General features: G+C 43.9%; 1 long non-coding RNA gene across 1 annotated transcript; it reads left to right on the forward strand.

Moving 5' to 3' along the window:
* The first annotated feature begins 1,008 nt into the window (after window positions 1–1,008).
* On the forward strand, window positions 1,009–1,530 carry LOC122049218. The gene is made up of 3 exons (XR_006130886.1): window positions 1,009–1,318; window positions 1,390–1,413; window positions 1,498–1,530. It is a non-coding gene; the product is annotated as an uncharacterized LOC122049218 (long non-coding RNA).
* The last annotated feature ends 10,171 nt before the right edge of the window (window positions 1,531–11,701 follow it).

The raw sequence follows: 11,701 nt of genomic DNA on the forward strand, positions 1-11,701 counted from the left end.
TCCACAGATATAAAGGTAGTTACATAGAAAGTGTGAAGAAAGTGTGAAATCAGTTGCTCTTAAAGGTGTTCATAGAAAGTGTGAAGTTTCTTGCAATACAAGATTGTGCTTTTAGGGGTCATGATGAATCTGTTGCCTCCAAAAACCATGGAAATTATATGAAATTGGTAACTTTGTTGGGAAGAATGAATTCAAAAATTGGTAATATTTTAGAAAAAACATCTAAAAATGCAAAGTACACATCACCGGGAATTCAAAGAGAGATTTTAAAAATTATTGCTGATATTGTAAGGGATAAAATTCATGAAGAAATTGGAAAAGCCAAGTTTTTTATCCTCGTTGATGAAGCAATTGATGAGTCAAATAAAGAACAAATTACTATCATTTTAAGATATGTTGATCGAGATGGGTTCATTAAAGAACGATTTTTTGAAGTTCACGTTGAAAATACAAGTGCATTAACTTTGTTAAAAGAGATATGCAATGTATTCAATCAATACAATCTGTTAACTGAAAATCTAAGGGGGCAAAGCTATAATAGCGCAAGTAATATGTGTGTGTAAAATACCGGAAAATAGGCGAATATTAATAAAGGAATTTTTCGGAATTTTTGGATATTTTTCGGGAATTTTTCGGAGCTCGTACGGACGAGTTGACGGGGATAAAAACGGGGTCCAGAAAAACCTGTTTAGGCTACCCCAATTAAACGAGGAAATGTTGATTTTTTTTCTTTATTCCTTTTTCTCTTCTTTTGTTTTTATTTCCTCTTTTTGTTTTATTTTTCCCCCGCGTGTCCGAGTTCTTCCCCAACTCCCCCGACGCCGATTTCCTCTCAGCCTCTCCTTGCCCTAATCGGCGCCGGCGCCGACAGTTTCTTCTCCACTGCCGCACCGATGCCCTCTCCGATCTCCTAACGGCGCCACCTTTTCTCTGCCCTAGCCTCTCCACTGTCGCCCCTCGCCCTCGCAGTGGAGAGCCCTAAGATTCCAGTCGCCGACTAGCCACGTGCCCTAGTTTTGGGTTCACAGCCGTCGACACCGAAGACTCCCTTCTCCTCTCCTTCTCCTGACGCCGAGAAGCGCCGAGCCTAGCCTCCCCGCATTCCCCAGCGCCGACCACCGCAGTGCCGCGGCCCTTTTTCCTCTTTGGAGCTGTGCGCCGACGCCGACCCTCTTTCGCCGGCCACCAGGTCTGACCCTTAGGCGCCTCTGACTCCATTGATCACCAGGTGCTGTCGCGCAACCGATGGGCCTAGTAGTGCCCTAGTTCTCGCCGCCGCAGCCACCTAGCCTCTGTGCTGCTTGCTGCCACAGAAGAGGTAATGCTTTCAGATTTGGGTGCTTAGTATGGATAGGGAAGTTTGCTGATTAGGGTTTCTTTGTTCAGCAGGGAGGTTCTTGGTTGTGGTTTGAGGTAAGGGAAGCTAGGTTGAGGTTAAATTGTAGTGGTGTATTGATATTTTTGGTTGAGCCCCAATTTTACATGTGATCCGGGCAGTGTGGAGGGTTTCCAGCAACAGTTACTTTGTCCAACGGTAACTTTCCTTGCCTGTGGTGTAACAGGATGTAACGTCCGAAAATTCTCAAACTTGCATTAGAATTATTCTATGATTTTTCTGGGATTTTTAGATATTTTTCCGGAATTTTCCGAGTAGCGGAAGTAGCAAAAATAATTAGAACCGCAAAATAGCTTAGGCGGGAATCGAACCCGGAACCTCTCGGATCCGATAACTTTTAGTTAGCCTTAGTAACCGGTGAACCCAGCAGGGCCGTGCTGAAAGAAAGGGGAACCAATTATATTTATATTAGAGTTGGGTTCAATTATCCACTTAATATAAATAGAAGATTTAAGTTGGGTTTGGTTTATTTTATTTCTTTGGTTCGGCAAATCTCTTCTCCTCTCAAACCCTCACGCCGGCGCCCCTCTCTTCCTCCTCTTTCTCTCAGCGCACCAAGGCTAGGCCCCCAAAGACATCTTCCGGCAGTGACTCCGACACCAGGACGCTCCCCTTCGCGAGAGGAACGTGTTGGCGCAAGAAAACTATCGAAAGGATCGTCTTCTCCGGAAACCTAGCGACTAGAACCGTAAGGAAATCTAACACACAAGGTAAGAAACCCCTCACCTGCAGTATAAGTAGCTCCGTTTGGTTTTATACGCACTAGTTTAGCTATATGCAGTTTTTATCGACGCATAAGGTGAATTTGACCCTCCTCGCAGATTTAGGGATTTAGTGAGTACTTCTAGATGGGCCGGACACGTATTCCCTCTTCCGTGGGGGTTCCTAGACGTTGTCGGGTGCCTAGAAGTAGTCTCCCTAATAGAGGGGAGAGTTGGGGCACACTAGGTGTTCGATAAAATAACTAGTTAAGTTAAAATGCACATTAGGCATTTTAATAGCTCAGTTAAATGCATTAGAAGCGTTTAAATTAGTAAATCAGTTTATTTTAGCTTATATGGGACTACGGTCCAATGGGTGGGCTCCCACAGTCGCCTCTAGGTTCAGACAACCTAGCTCTAGGTTCAGATAACCTAGAAACAAAGTTAAACAGTTAGCTATATTCAGTATTTTATTTTCAGTGGCACTGTACTGGATCAGATATCCATTGGGTTGGACTCCCACAGTCGTCCCTAGGTTTAGATAACCTAGTTAACCCTACTAAATTCGGGACTTGCAAACCCGGGTCTAGTTAGGGATGCGCGCACAGTAAGTACAGTTGCCGGGCCCAAACAGCATGATTATGTATTTTCACTTATATCTATTAGCTTTCAAAGTTTATTCAGATATGTGACTATAGCATCAGAACAGCACTAGTTAGCTCAATTATAGTTTCAGTTCAGTTTTCAGCACAGTTTATTCTAGTTGATGCTATGATATGATTATATGCTTAGTTTATGATGCATGCCATGTTTCAGTGTTTATACCATGTTTCAGTATGCCATGCTTTACTGAGCTCAATGCATGTTTTCAAATAGCATGATTTCTAAAGCATATTTGCATCGCTTGCATGTTTTGTGAGGTAGATGGTTTCTTACTAAGCTTTAAGCTTACAGATACTATTTTTCCTTATACTGCATATAAAGGTAAAGGAAAGATGGACTAGCAGAGGGAGCTGGAGGACAATGCAAAGGATGGTGTGTGTGGCAGGAACTGGAATAAAAGACCTTGGAGAGTTTAGTAAATTAGAAACTAGTTTCTTCCTTAAGACATTTTCTTATACCTTCCTTTTTATGCATTTCTAGTAGTTAAAGGTTATGAGTTGATGAACCATGCTCCATGTCATGTTGGAAGGTTAGCTATATGTTATTAGAATGTTTATTATGCATTAGATAGTTGTTATGTGAGATCTTGGCACGAATAAGTGCTGAAATCAGAGTTTAAGTTCGAAATCAGAAACCCCAGATCGATCCATGGATCGATCAGAGAGTGCAACAGTTCACTGATCGGTCTGCCGACCGATCCAGTCGCGAACAGAGAGTTAGCATGGGTTATGGATCGGTCGGTGGACCGATCAGGGACTTGGTTTCTGCGAACAGAAGCTTTCTGTTCGTTCCCTGATCGATCGCAGCGTACAGGATTGCAGTGTAGTTTATGGATCGGTCGGTTGAACGATCCGGAGTTTCCTACCGTGCCAGTATCAGTAGATCGGTCTGTGGATCGATCCGAAGTTTATTATCAATCGTAAACACCTCCCCTAGCATGTGTACGACTCCTAGGTACACCTAGAATATTAAGTTCAGTTTACAGTAACCAGTTTAGTAGAAAAATTCAAATTAGACCAGTTTTCCGCAATAGAAATTTAGCACAGCATAACTGTAGCGATCGGCCTTGCAGCCTAGCTAGTAGGAGGCGGGTCGTTACAGAGTGGTATCAGAGCAGTATTCCATACTTCCTACACACACATCAGCATTGTACCTGCAGCTTCCAAGTAAGAATACCTCTACTTTATTTATGCTCCTTGTTTTGTTATTATAGTGTCTACTGCTTGTTAGTATGTGTTAGTTTTTAAACATGATATCGATATAACTGTGATTACATTAGTTAGGTTATGTTCTCTATGTTTTTAGAAATGGCACGGGGACGCCCAGCTAGAAGGGCACTAAGTTCAGTGCCTCCTCCGGACCTTACAGATTAGTGGCTCAGTTACGCAACAAGAAATAGCCACCTTAAAGGCTAATCAGAGTACCCCCACGGTCACCCCAGAACCGAACGACTCCGAAGTCTTAGAGGTTCCACCAGCTCAGCCCACAGGCTGAGCCAAGAAAGGAAGCCTATCCGATCCAGTGGCAAGAGTCAAGCCAGAGAACTTCTCGGGCACTAGTGAACCATGGGATGCACAAGCCTGGTTCAAAACACTGGAGAGGAGCTTCTGGACTGGCCGTAACACGAGAAGGTGAAGTGTGCCTCCTTCGGCCTAGGACGCATGTGGTGGGAAAGAATCAAAACGAAGATGGGCTGACTTGAGAAAGAATTCTTCGAGGAGTTCTTTCACATGTTACAAACCGCCACCACGACGAGTTCACTGAGTTTCATTAGCAACCTTTCGGTTGAGGAAGCCGTGAAGAAATTCAACAGTTGGCTCGTCTATGCCCAGAGCTAGTCAACACAGAGAAGGAACGCATCCGGTTGATGCTCAAGATGCCGAGGCCAGAGATAGCGTGGCCGGTGGCATACATAGGCCACAAACCACGAGGAGTTAGTGAGCGGTGCCTTGACCACAAAGCATTACCGAACAGCATAAAACAGCAGAAGCAAGTCTCCTCCGAGTCCAAAGGCCAAGGAAACTCTCACACTGAAAACAGCAAGGCCACAGCTCTAATGGAAAAGCAAGCGCAAATCGGGAGTGACCCCAAAGGAGGACCATCTAGCAAGCGACCCGTTATCCAAAGTGTGCTACTTGTGGAAATTCCACTGGGGTTTGTCGCAAGGGCACGAGGATGCTTGAATGTGGACAAGAAGGGCACAGGGGCGCGAACAAGACCGGTCTTCCTCACCCACAGCAGATCAGTTATATCGGATGCAGGCCGCTCTAGAAGGTTCACTTATCAGCCAGGGCATAGAAGCCCTCCAGCTATGGCGAATGCGAGGATCTACTCACTCACGGAGAGGACGTAGCCAATGCCTCGGCAGTTGTCACAGGTCGATTAGCATTTTACAATATAGTGCTACTATTTGATACTGGGCAACCCATTCATATATAGCCGGATGTTCTCCGAAAATTAGAAATACCTCCAGAGGTACTCGGTGGTCAGTTCTACCTTCAGGAGAGATCATGGCATCCACGCACTGCCAGTCATTATAGCAGGCAGAGAGCTCTTTTGTGATCCGATAGTGCTAGAGATGACCGACTATGACGTTATCTTTGGAATGGACTTTCGATCCGATACGGTGCTACCATAGAGTGTCGTAAATAGAAAGTCATCTTCTAGTGCAATTTGAATACAACGGAGAACCAAAGAGAAAGGCCAAGAAGTTTCTCTCAGCTATAAAAGAAGCTACTGGATTCGGGATGTACAGGATTCCTAGCACACGTAGTCAACGCCAGCCAGGACAGGAACCAACAGCTAGCAGAGGTTCGAGTCGTATGTGACTACCCAGCAGTCTTCCCTGAAGAGTTACCAGACAAGGAGATTGACTTTGAGATAGAGCTCATTCCCGGTACAAATCCTATCTCCAAAGTGCCTTATCGCATGGCTCCAGCAGAACTGAAGGAACTTCAGGAGCAACTACAGGAGCTGCTTGACAAGGGTTTCATACGCCCGAGTCACTCACCATGGCGAGAGCCTGTATTGTTCGTGAAGAAGAAGGATGGAAGCATGTGACTGTGCATAGACTACATATCACTGAACCAAGTCACGATCAAGAACAGGTATCCCCTTCCCAGAATCGATGACCTGTTCGACCAACTGAGGGGAGCCGCAGTGTTCTCTAAGATAGATCTCAGATCAGGTTATCATCAGGCGAAGGTTAAAGAAGGGGATATACCCAAGACAGCATTCAGAACCAGATACGGACACTACGAGTTCGTAGTCATGCCCTTTGGCGTGACCAATGCTCCAGCTACATTCATGGATCTCATGAACAGAGTATTCAGGGAGTATTTAGATAAGTTTGTTATTGTGTTTATCGATGACATTCTTATCTACTCAGGAACTCAAGAAGAACACGCAGAGCACCTGAACTAGTATTGCAAACCCTTCAGCAGAACCAGCTATACGCCAAGTTTATGAAATGTGAATTTTGGCTAGATCAGGTGTCCTTCCTGGGTCACATCATCTCAAAGGATGGTATTATGGTAGATCCCAGCAAGATAGAAGCAGTAAGTAACTGGAAGAGACCTAAGAACGCCAGCGAAATCAGGAGCTTTCTGGGATTAGCAGGATATTACAGAAAGTTTGTAGAGGACTTCTCCAGGATAGCCTCCCCACTGACAGCAGGAAATTTCTGGTTGAGGACTCGGTCAGTGAGCTAAAAGGAGATTGACCAGGCTCCCATTTTGGCTCTACCCGACAACACCAGCTTTGACATCTATAGTGATGCCTCTAAGTTGGGACTAGGAGCGATATGATGCAAACGGCAAGGTGATCGCCTATGCCTCCAAACAACTCAAGGATTATGAGAAGAATTACCCTACTCATGACCTTGAGCTTGCAGCAGTGTGTTCGCCTCAAAATTTGGAGACATTACTTATATGGAGCTCGGTGCAGAGTGTATACCGATCATCAGAGTCTCAAGTACTTCTTCACTCGGAAGGAGTTGAATGGCTTGAGCTGGTCAAAGATTACGATATAGACATCCTCTACCATCCAGGAAAGTCAATAAGGTAGCCGACGCACTAGCAGAAAATCCGGTGCTACCTTATTATCTCTAGCAGCCATGCCCGAGATCGTAGATTTCGTTCTCGAACTCATCGTTGGACAGCTCTCTACTATGACCTTAGAGTCTACCTTGCTTGGTGATGTTCAGTCAGCTCAGGAGCAGGACCCTGAAATTCAGAAAATCAAGTAAGGGCTAGCAGAATCAGAAAGTAGAGAATTCAGAGTGTCCGATAGCGGGATGTTATATTTTGGTGACAGACTCTGTGTTCCAGATCAGGAGGAGCTACGGAGACAGATTTTAGATGAGGCTCACAAGACTCCCTATGCGATGCATCCAGGTTCCATCAAAATGTATCAAGACCTGAAGAACCGTTTTTGGTGGCCCGGGATGAAGCGAGACATCGCCAGATATGTTAGCATCTGCCTCACCTGTCAGAGGGTCAAGGCAGAACATCAGCGACCAGGAGGAGTTCTGCAGCCTATACAGATTCCAGAATGGAAGTGGGAGGATATCTCTATGGATTTCATAGTGGGACTGCCCAGAACCACGAATGGTTTTGATACCATCTGGGTAATAGTTGACAGGTTGACTAAATCAGCTCACTTCTTAGCTATTAGATATCCTACTCCATGGAGAAGCTAGCTCAGTTGTATCTCCAGGAGATCGTCAGACTACATGGAGTCCCACGAACCATCATTTCAGACAAAGACAGCAGATTCACATCACACTTCTGGGAGTGTGTACAGTTTAGCACAACATTCCATCCTCAGACAGATGGTCAGACGGAGCGAGTAAATTAGGTACTCGAAGATATGCTCCGAGCGTGTGCCCTAGACTTCAAGGGAAGTTGGTGCAAGTATCTGAGCTTAGCAGAATTTGCATACAACAACAGCTATCAGGCCACTATCGGCATGGCACCTTACGAGGCTCTCTATGGGCGGAGGTGTAGATCTCCAATCTGCTGGTATGAGAGTGGTGAACAGAAAGAACTTTAGACAGATCTAGTAGCGATACCACAGCAGATAACAGATCCGCCAGAGGATAGAGACAGAGCCGTGAGAAAAGCTATGTTGATACAGCGCAGACCCTTAGAGTTTTCAGTTGGGTTCCTCGAGTAGCTCCCATGAAGGAGTAATGCGTTTTGGGAAGAAGGGCAAGCTAAGTCCCAGATATGTAGGATATCAGCGGAAGAGTGGGCAAGGTAGCATATGAGCTAGAGCTACCCAGAAATGTCACCGTCCACAACGATTTCATGTCTCTATCAAGAAACATACCCGAGATGCCACCGGTGATTGAGCCCTCAGTACAGATCCGAAGATCTCAATGATACTATTCAGATAATAGACCGAGCTTAAGAAATTATGGAACAAGGAATTACCATTAGTCAAAGTTATTTACACCACAGAAGAGACAACTTGGGAGATGAGAAGTATACCAGAACTGTTCTAAGTTCGAGGACTAACTTTTATAAGGTATGGGATTGTAACGCCTAAAATTCTCAAACTTGCATTAGAATTATTCTATGATTTTTCATTTTAGATATTTTCCGGAATTTTCCGAGTAGCTAAGCAAAAATAATTAGAACCGCAAAATAGCTTAAGCAGGAATCGAACCCAGGAGAATGGTCGTTGGTCGGTTGTGAAGAGAAAGAAAGGGGAACCAATTATATTTATATTAGAGTTGGGTTCAATTATCCACTTAATATAAATAGAATATTTAAGTTGGGTTTGGTTTATTTTATTTTTTTGGTTCGGCAAATCTCTTCTCCTCTCAAACCCTCACGCCGGCGCCCCTCTCTTCCTCCTCTTTCTCTCGGCGCACCAAGGCTAGGCCCCCAAAGACATCTTCCGGCAGCGGCTCCGGCACCAGGACGCTCCCCTTCGCGAGAGGAACATGTTGGCGCAAGAAAACTATCGAAAGGATCGTCTTCTCCGGAAACCTAGCGACTAGAACCATAAGGAAATCTAACACACAAGGTAAGAAACCCCTCACCTGCAGTATAAGTAGCTCCGTTTGGTTTTATACGCACTAGTTTAGCTATATGCAGTTTTTATCGACGCATAGGGTGAATTTGACCCTCCTCGCAGATTTAGTGATTTAGTGAGTACTTCTAGATGGACCGGACACGTATTCCCTCTTCCGTGGGGGTTCCTAGACGTTGTCGGGTGCCTAGAAGTAGTCTCCCTATTAGAGGGGAGAGTTGGGGCACACTAGGTGTTCGATAAAATAACTAGTTAAGTTAAAATGCACATTAGGCATTTTAATAGCTCAGTTAAATGCATTAGAAGCGTTTAAATTAGTAAATCAGTTTATTTTAGCTTATATGGGACTACGGTCCAATGGGTGGGCTCCCACAGTCGCCTCTAGGTTCAGACAACCTAGCTCTAGGTTCAGATAACCTAGAAACAGCAAGTTAAAACAGTTAGCTATATTCAGTATTTTATTTTCAGTGGCACTGTACTGGATCAGATATCCATTGGGTTGGACTCCCACAGTCGTCCCTAGGTTTAGATAACCTAGTTAACCCTACTAAATTCGGGACTTGCAAACCCGGGTCTAGTTAGGGATGCGCGCACAGTAAGTACAGTTGCCGGGCCCAAACAGCATGATTATGTATTTTCACTTATATCTATTAGCTTTCAAAGTTTATTCAGATATGTGACTATAGCATCAGAACAGCACTAGTTAGCTCAATTATAGTTTCAGTTCAGTTTTCAGCACAGTTTATTCTAGTTGATGCTATGATATGATTATATGCTTAGTTTATGATGCATGCCATGTTTCAGTGTTTATACCATGTTTCAGTATGCCATGCTTTAATGAGCTCAATGCATGTTTTCAAATAGCATGATTTCTAAAGCATATTTGCATCGCTTGCATGTTTTGTGAGGTAGATGGTTTCTTACTAAGCTTTAAGCTTACAGATACTATTTTTCCTTATACTGCAGATAAAGGTAAAGGAAAGATGGACTAGCAGAGGGAGCTGGAGGACAATGCAAAGGATGGTGTGTGTGGCAGGAACTGGAATAAAAGACCTTGGAGAGTTTAGTAAATTAGAAACTAGTTTCTTCCTTAAGACATTTTCTTATACCTTCCTTTTTATGCATTTCTAGTAGTTAAAGGTTATGAGTTGATGAACCATGCTCCATGTCATGTTGGAAGGTTAGCTATATGTTATTAGAATGTTTATTATGCATTAGATAGTTGTTATGTGAGATCTTGGCACGAATAAGTGCTGAAATCAGAGTTTAAGTTCGAAATCAGAAACCTCAGATCGATCCATGGATCGATCAGAGAGTGCAGCAGTTCACTGATCGGTCTGCCGACCGATCAGTGAACCACTGGATCGGTCAGCCGACCGATCCAGTCGCGAACAGAGAGTTAGCGTGGGTTATGGATCGGTCGGTGGACCGATCAGGGACCTGGTTTCTGCGAACAGAAGCTTTCTATTCATTCCCTGATCGATCGGTCGGCAGACCGATCCAGCAACGTACAGGATTGCAGTGTAGTTTATGGATCGGTCGGTTGAACGATCCGGAGTTTCCTACCGTGCCAGTATCAGTAGATCGGTCTGTGGATCGATCTGAAGTTTATTATCAGTCGTAAACACCTCCCCTAGCATGTGTACGACTCCTAGGTACACCTAGAATATTAAGTTCAGTTTACAGTAACCAGTTTAGTAGAAAAATTCAAATTAGACCAGTTTTCCGCAATAAAAATTTAGCACAGCATAACTGTAGCGATCGGCCTCGCAGCCTAACTAGTAGGAGGCGGGTCGTTACACAGGAGCAGCTGAGAAGTAAGGTAAGGTGTAGAGTATTTGATATATGCTATAGATCATGATTTTGATTCAATTATTTTAGATAGATGATCATGTGTAGATTATTTCTTGTGGGAAGAATGATGGTCATATAATTAGGGTTTTGCCCTAATTTAGGATTAGAGATTTTATTTAGCTATTTGGAAGAGTTGCAGCTAAATAAAATATATTTCTATTTATGACACAGGACTTTGACGCGAGACGCGTATCTTGACTACCAGTTTGGACCTTTCTTATTGGAGGCGGGTACTTTTGACTTATGTCATTTGATATACATAGTAGTGAATTTAACAAGTTGCATTAATTATGTTCTTTATTTGTTTCGGTTAGTCACTACCCAATATCTGATACATGATTGCTTGATTGCTTGATTTGCATCCCATGTATACTTTATTTGTTTATACATGCTTATAGGGGGTAGTGATATACCATGCTTCACCATGTTCAGGACCTAGGTTTTTATACCTTCTGTGTACCTTTGATTCGATATGATTCGTTGACCTAGGGTGCACTTTTCTATATATATGGATTAGGTCAGGATGTTTTTATATTTATTGCCATGCACCATTTGCATGATTGCATGCTGTGCGATAGTCCGCTCCATTATTGTTGAGCACATCGCCAGTTACATGGATCTGCACACACCACCACTTTAGTGTGTTGCAGCAGGGACTCTGTTAGGCACCGTTGGTCCGCTCATGGGTAGTGTGACACAACGTGTTATCCGACAGGGATTCCTCCCCGTCATCGTGTATCGGGAGTTGAGAGCATTGTGCTCCCCCATTTATGATTTGGGGTAGGAGGATAGGTGTACAACATCCCGTCCACTCGATCACTCATCGAGTAGTGACGACAGAGTGCACGGTTGTCACCCTACCTCACTATTGTGTGAGATGATCGGCTGGCGTCAGAGGACGGATCAATGGCATCATATGCATGATGCATTTATTGTTGTGTTTGTGCTTGCTGCATTTATATCATATTGTTTGGATACCTATGTTTGACATGCATACTGATTCCTATACTCTGACTGTTTGTCCTTATACTCGAGTCCTGGTTAGTAC

The sequence above is a fragment of the Zingiber officinale genome, chromosome 2B (genome assembly GCF_018446385.1).
Source record: "Zingiber officinale cultivar Zhangliang chromosome 2B, Zo_v1.1, whole genome shotgun sequence".
Taxonomy (NCBI): domain Eukaryota; kingdom Viridiplantae; phylum Streptophyta; class Magnoliopsida; order Zingiberales; family Zingiberaceae; genus Zingiber; species Zingiber officinale.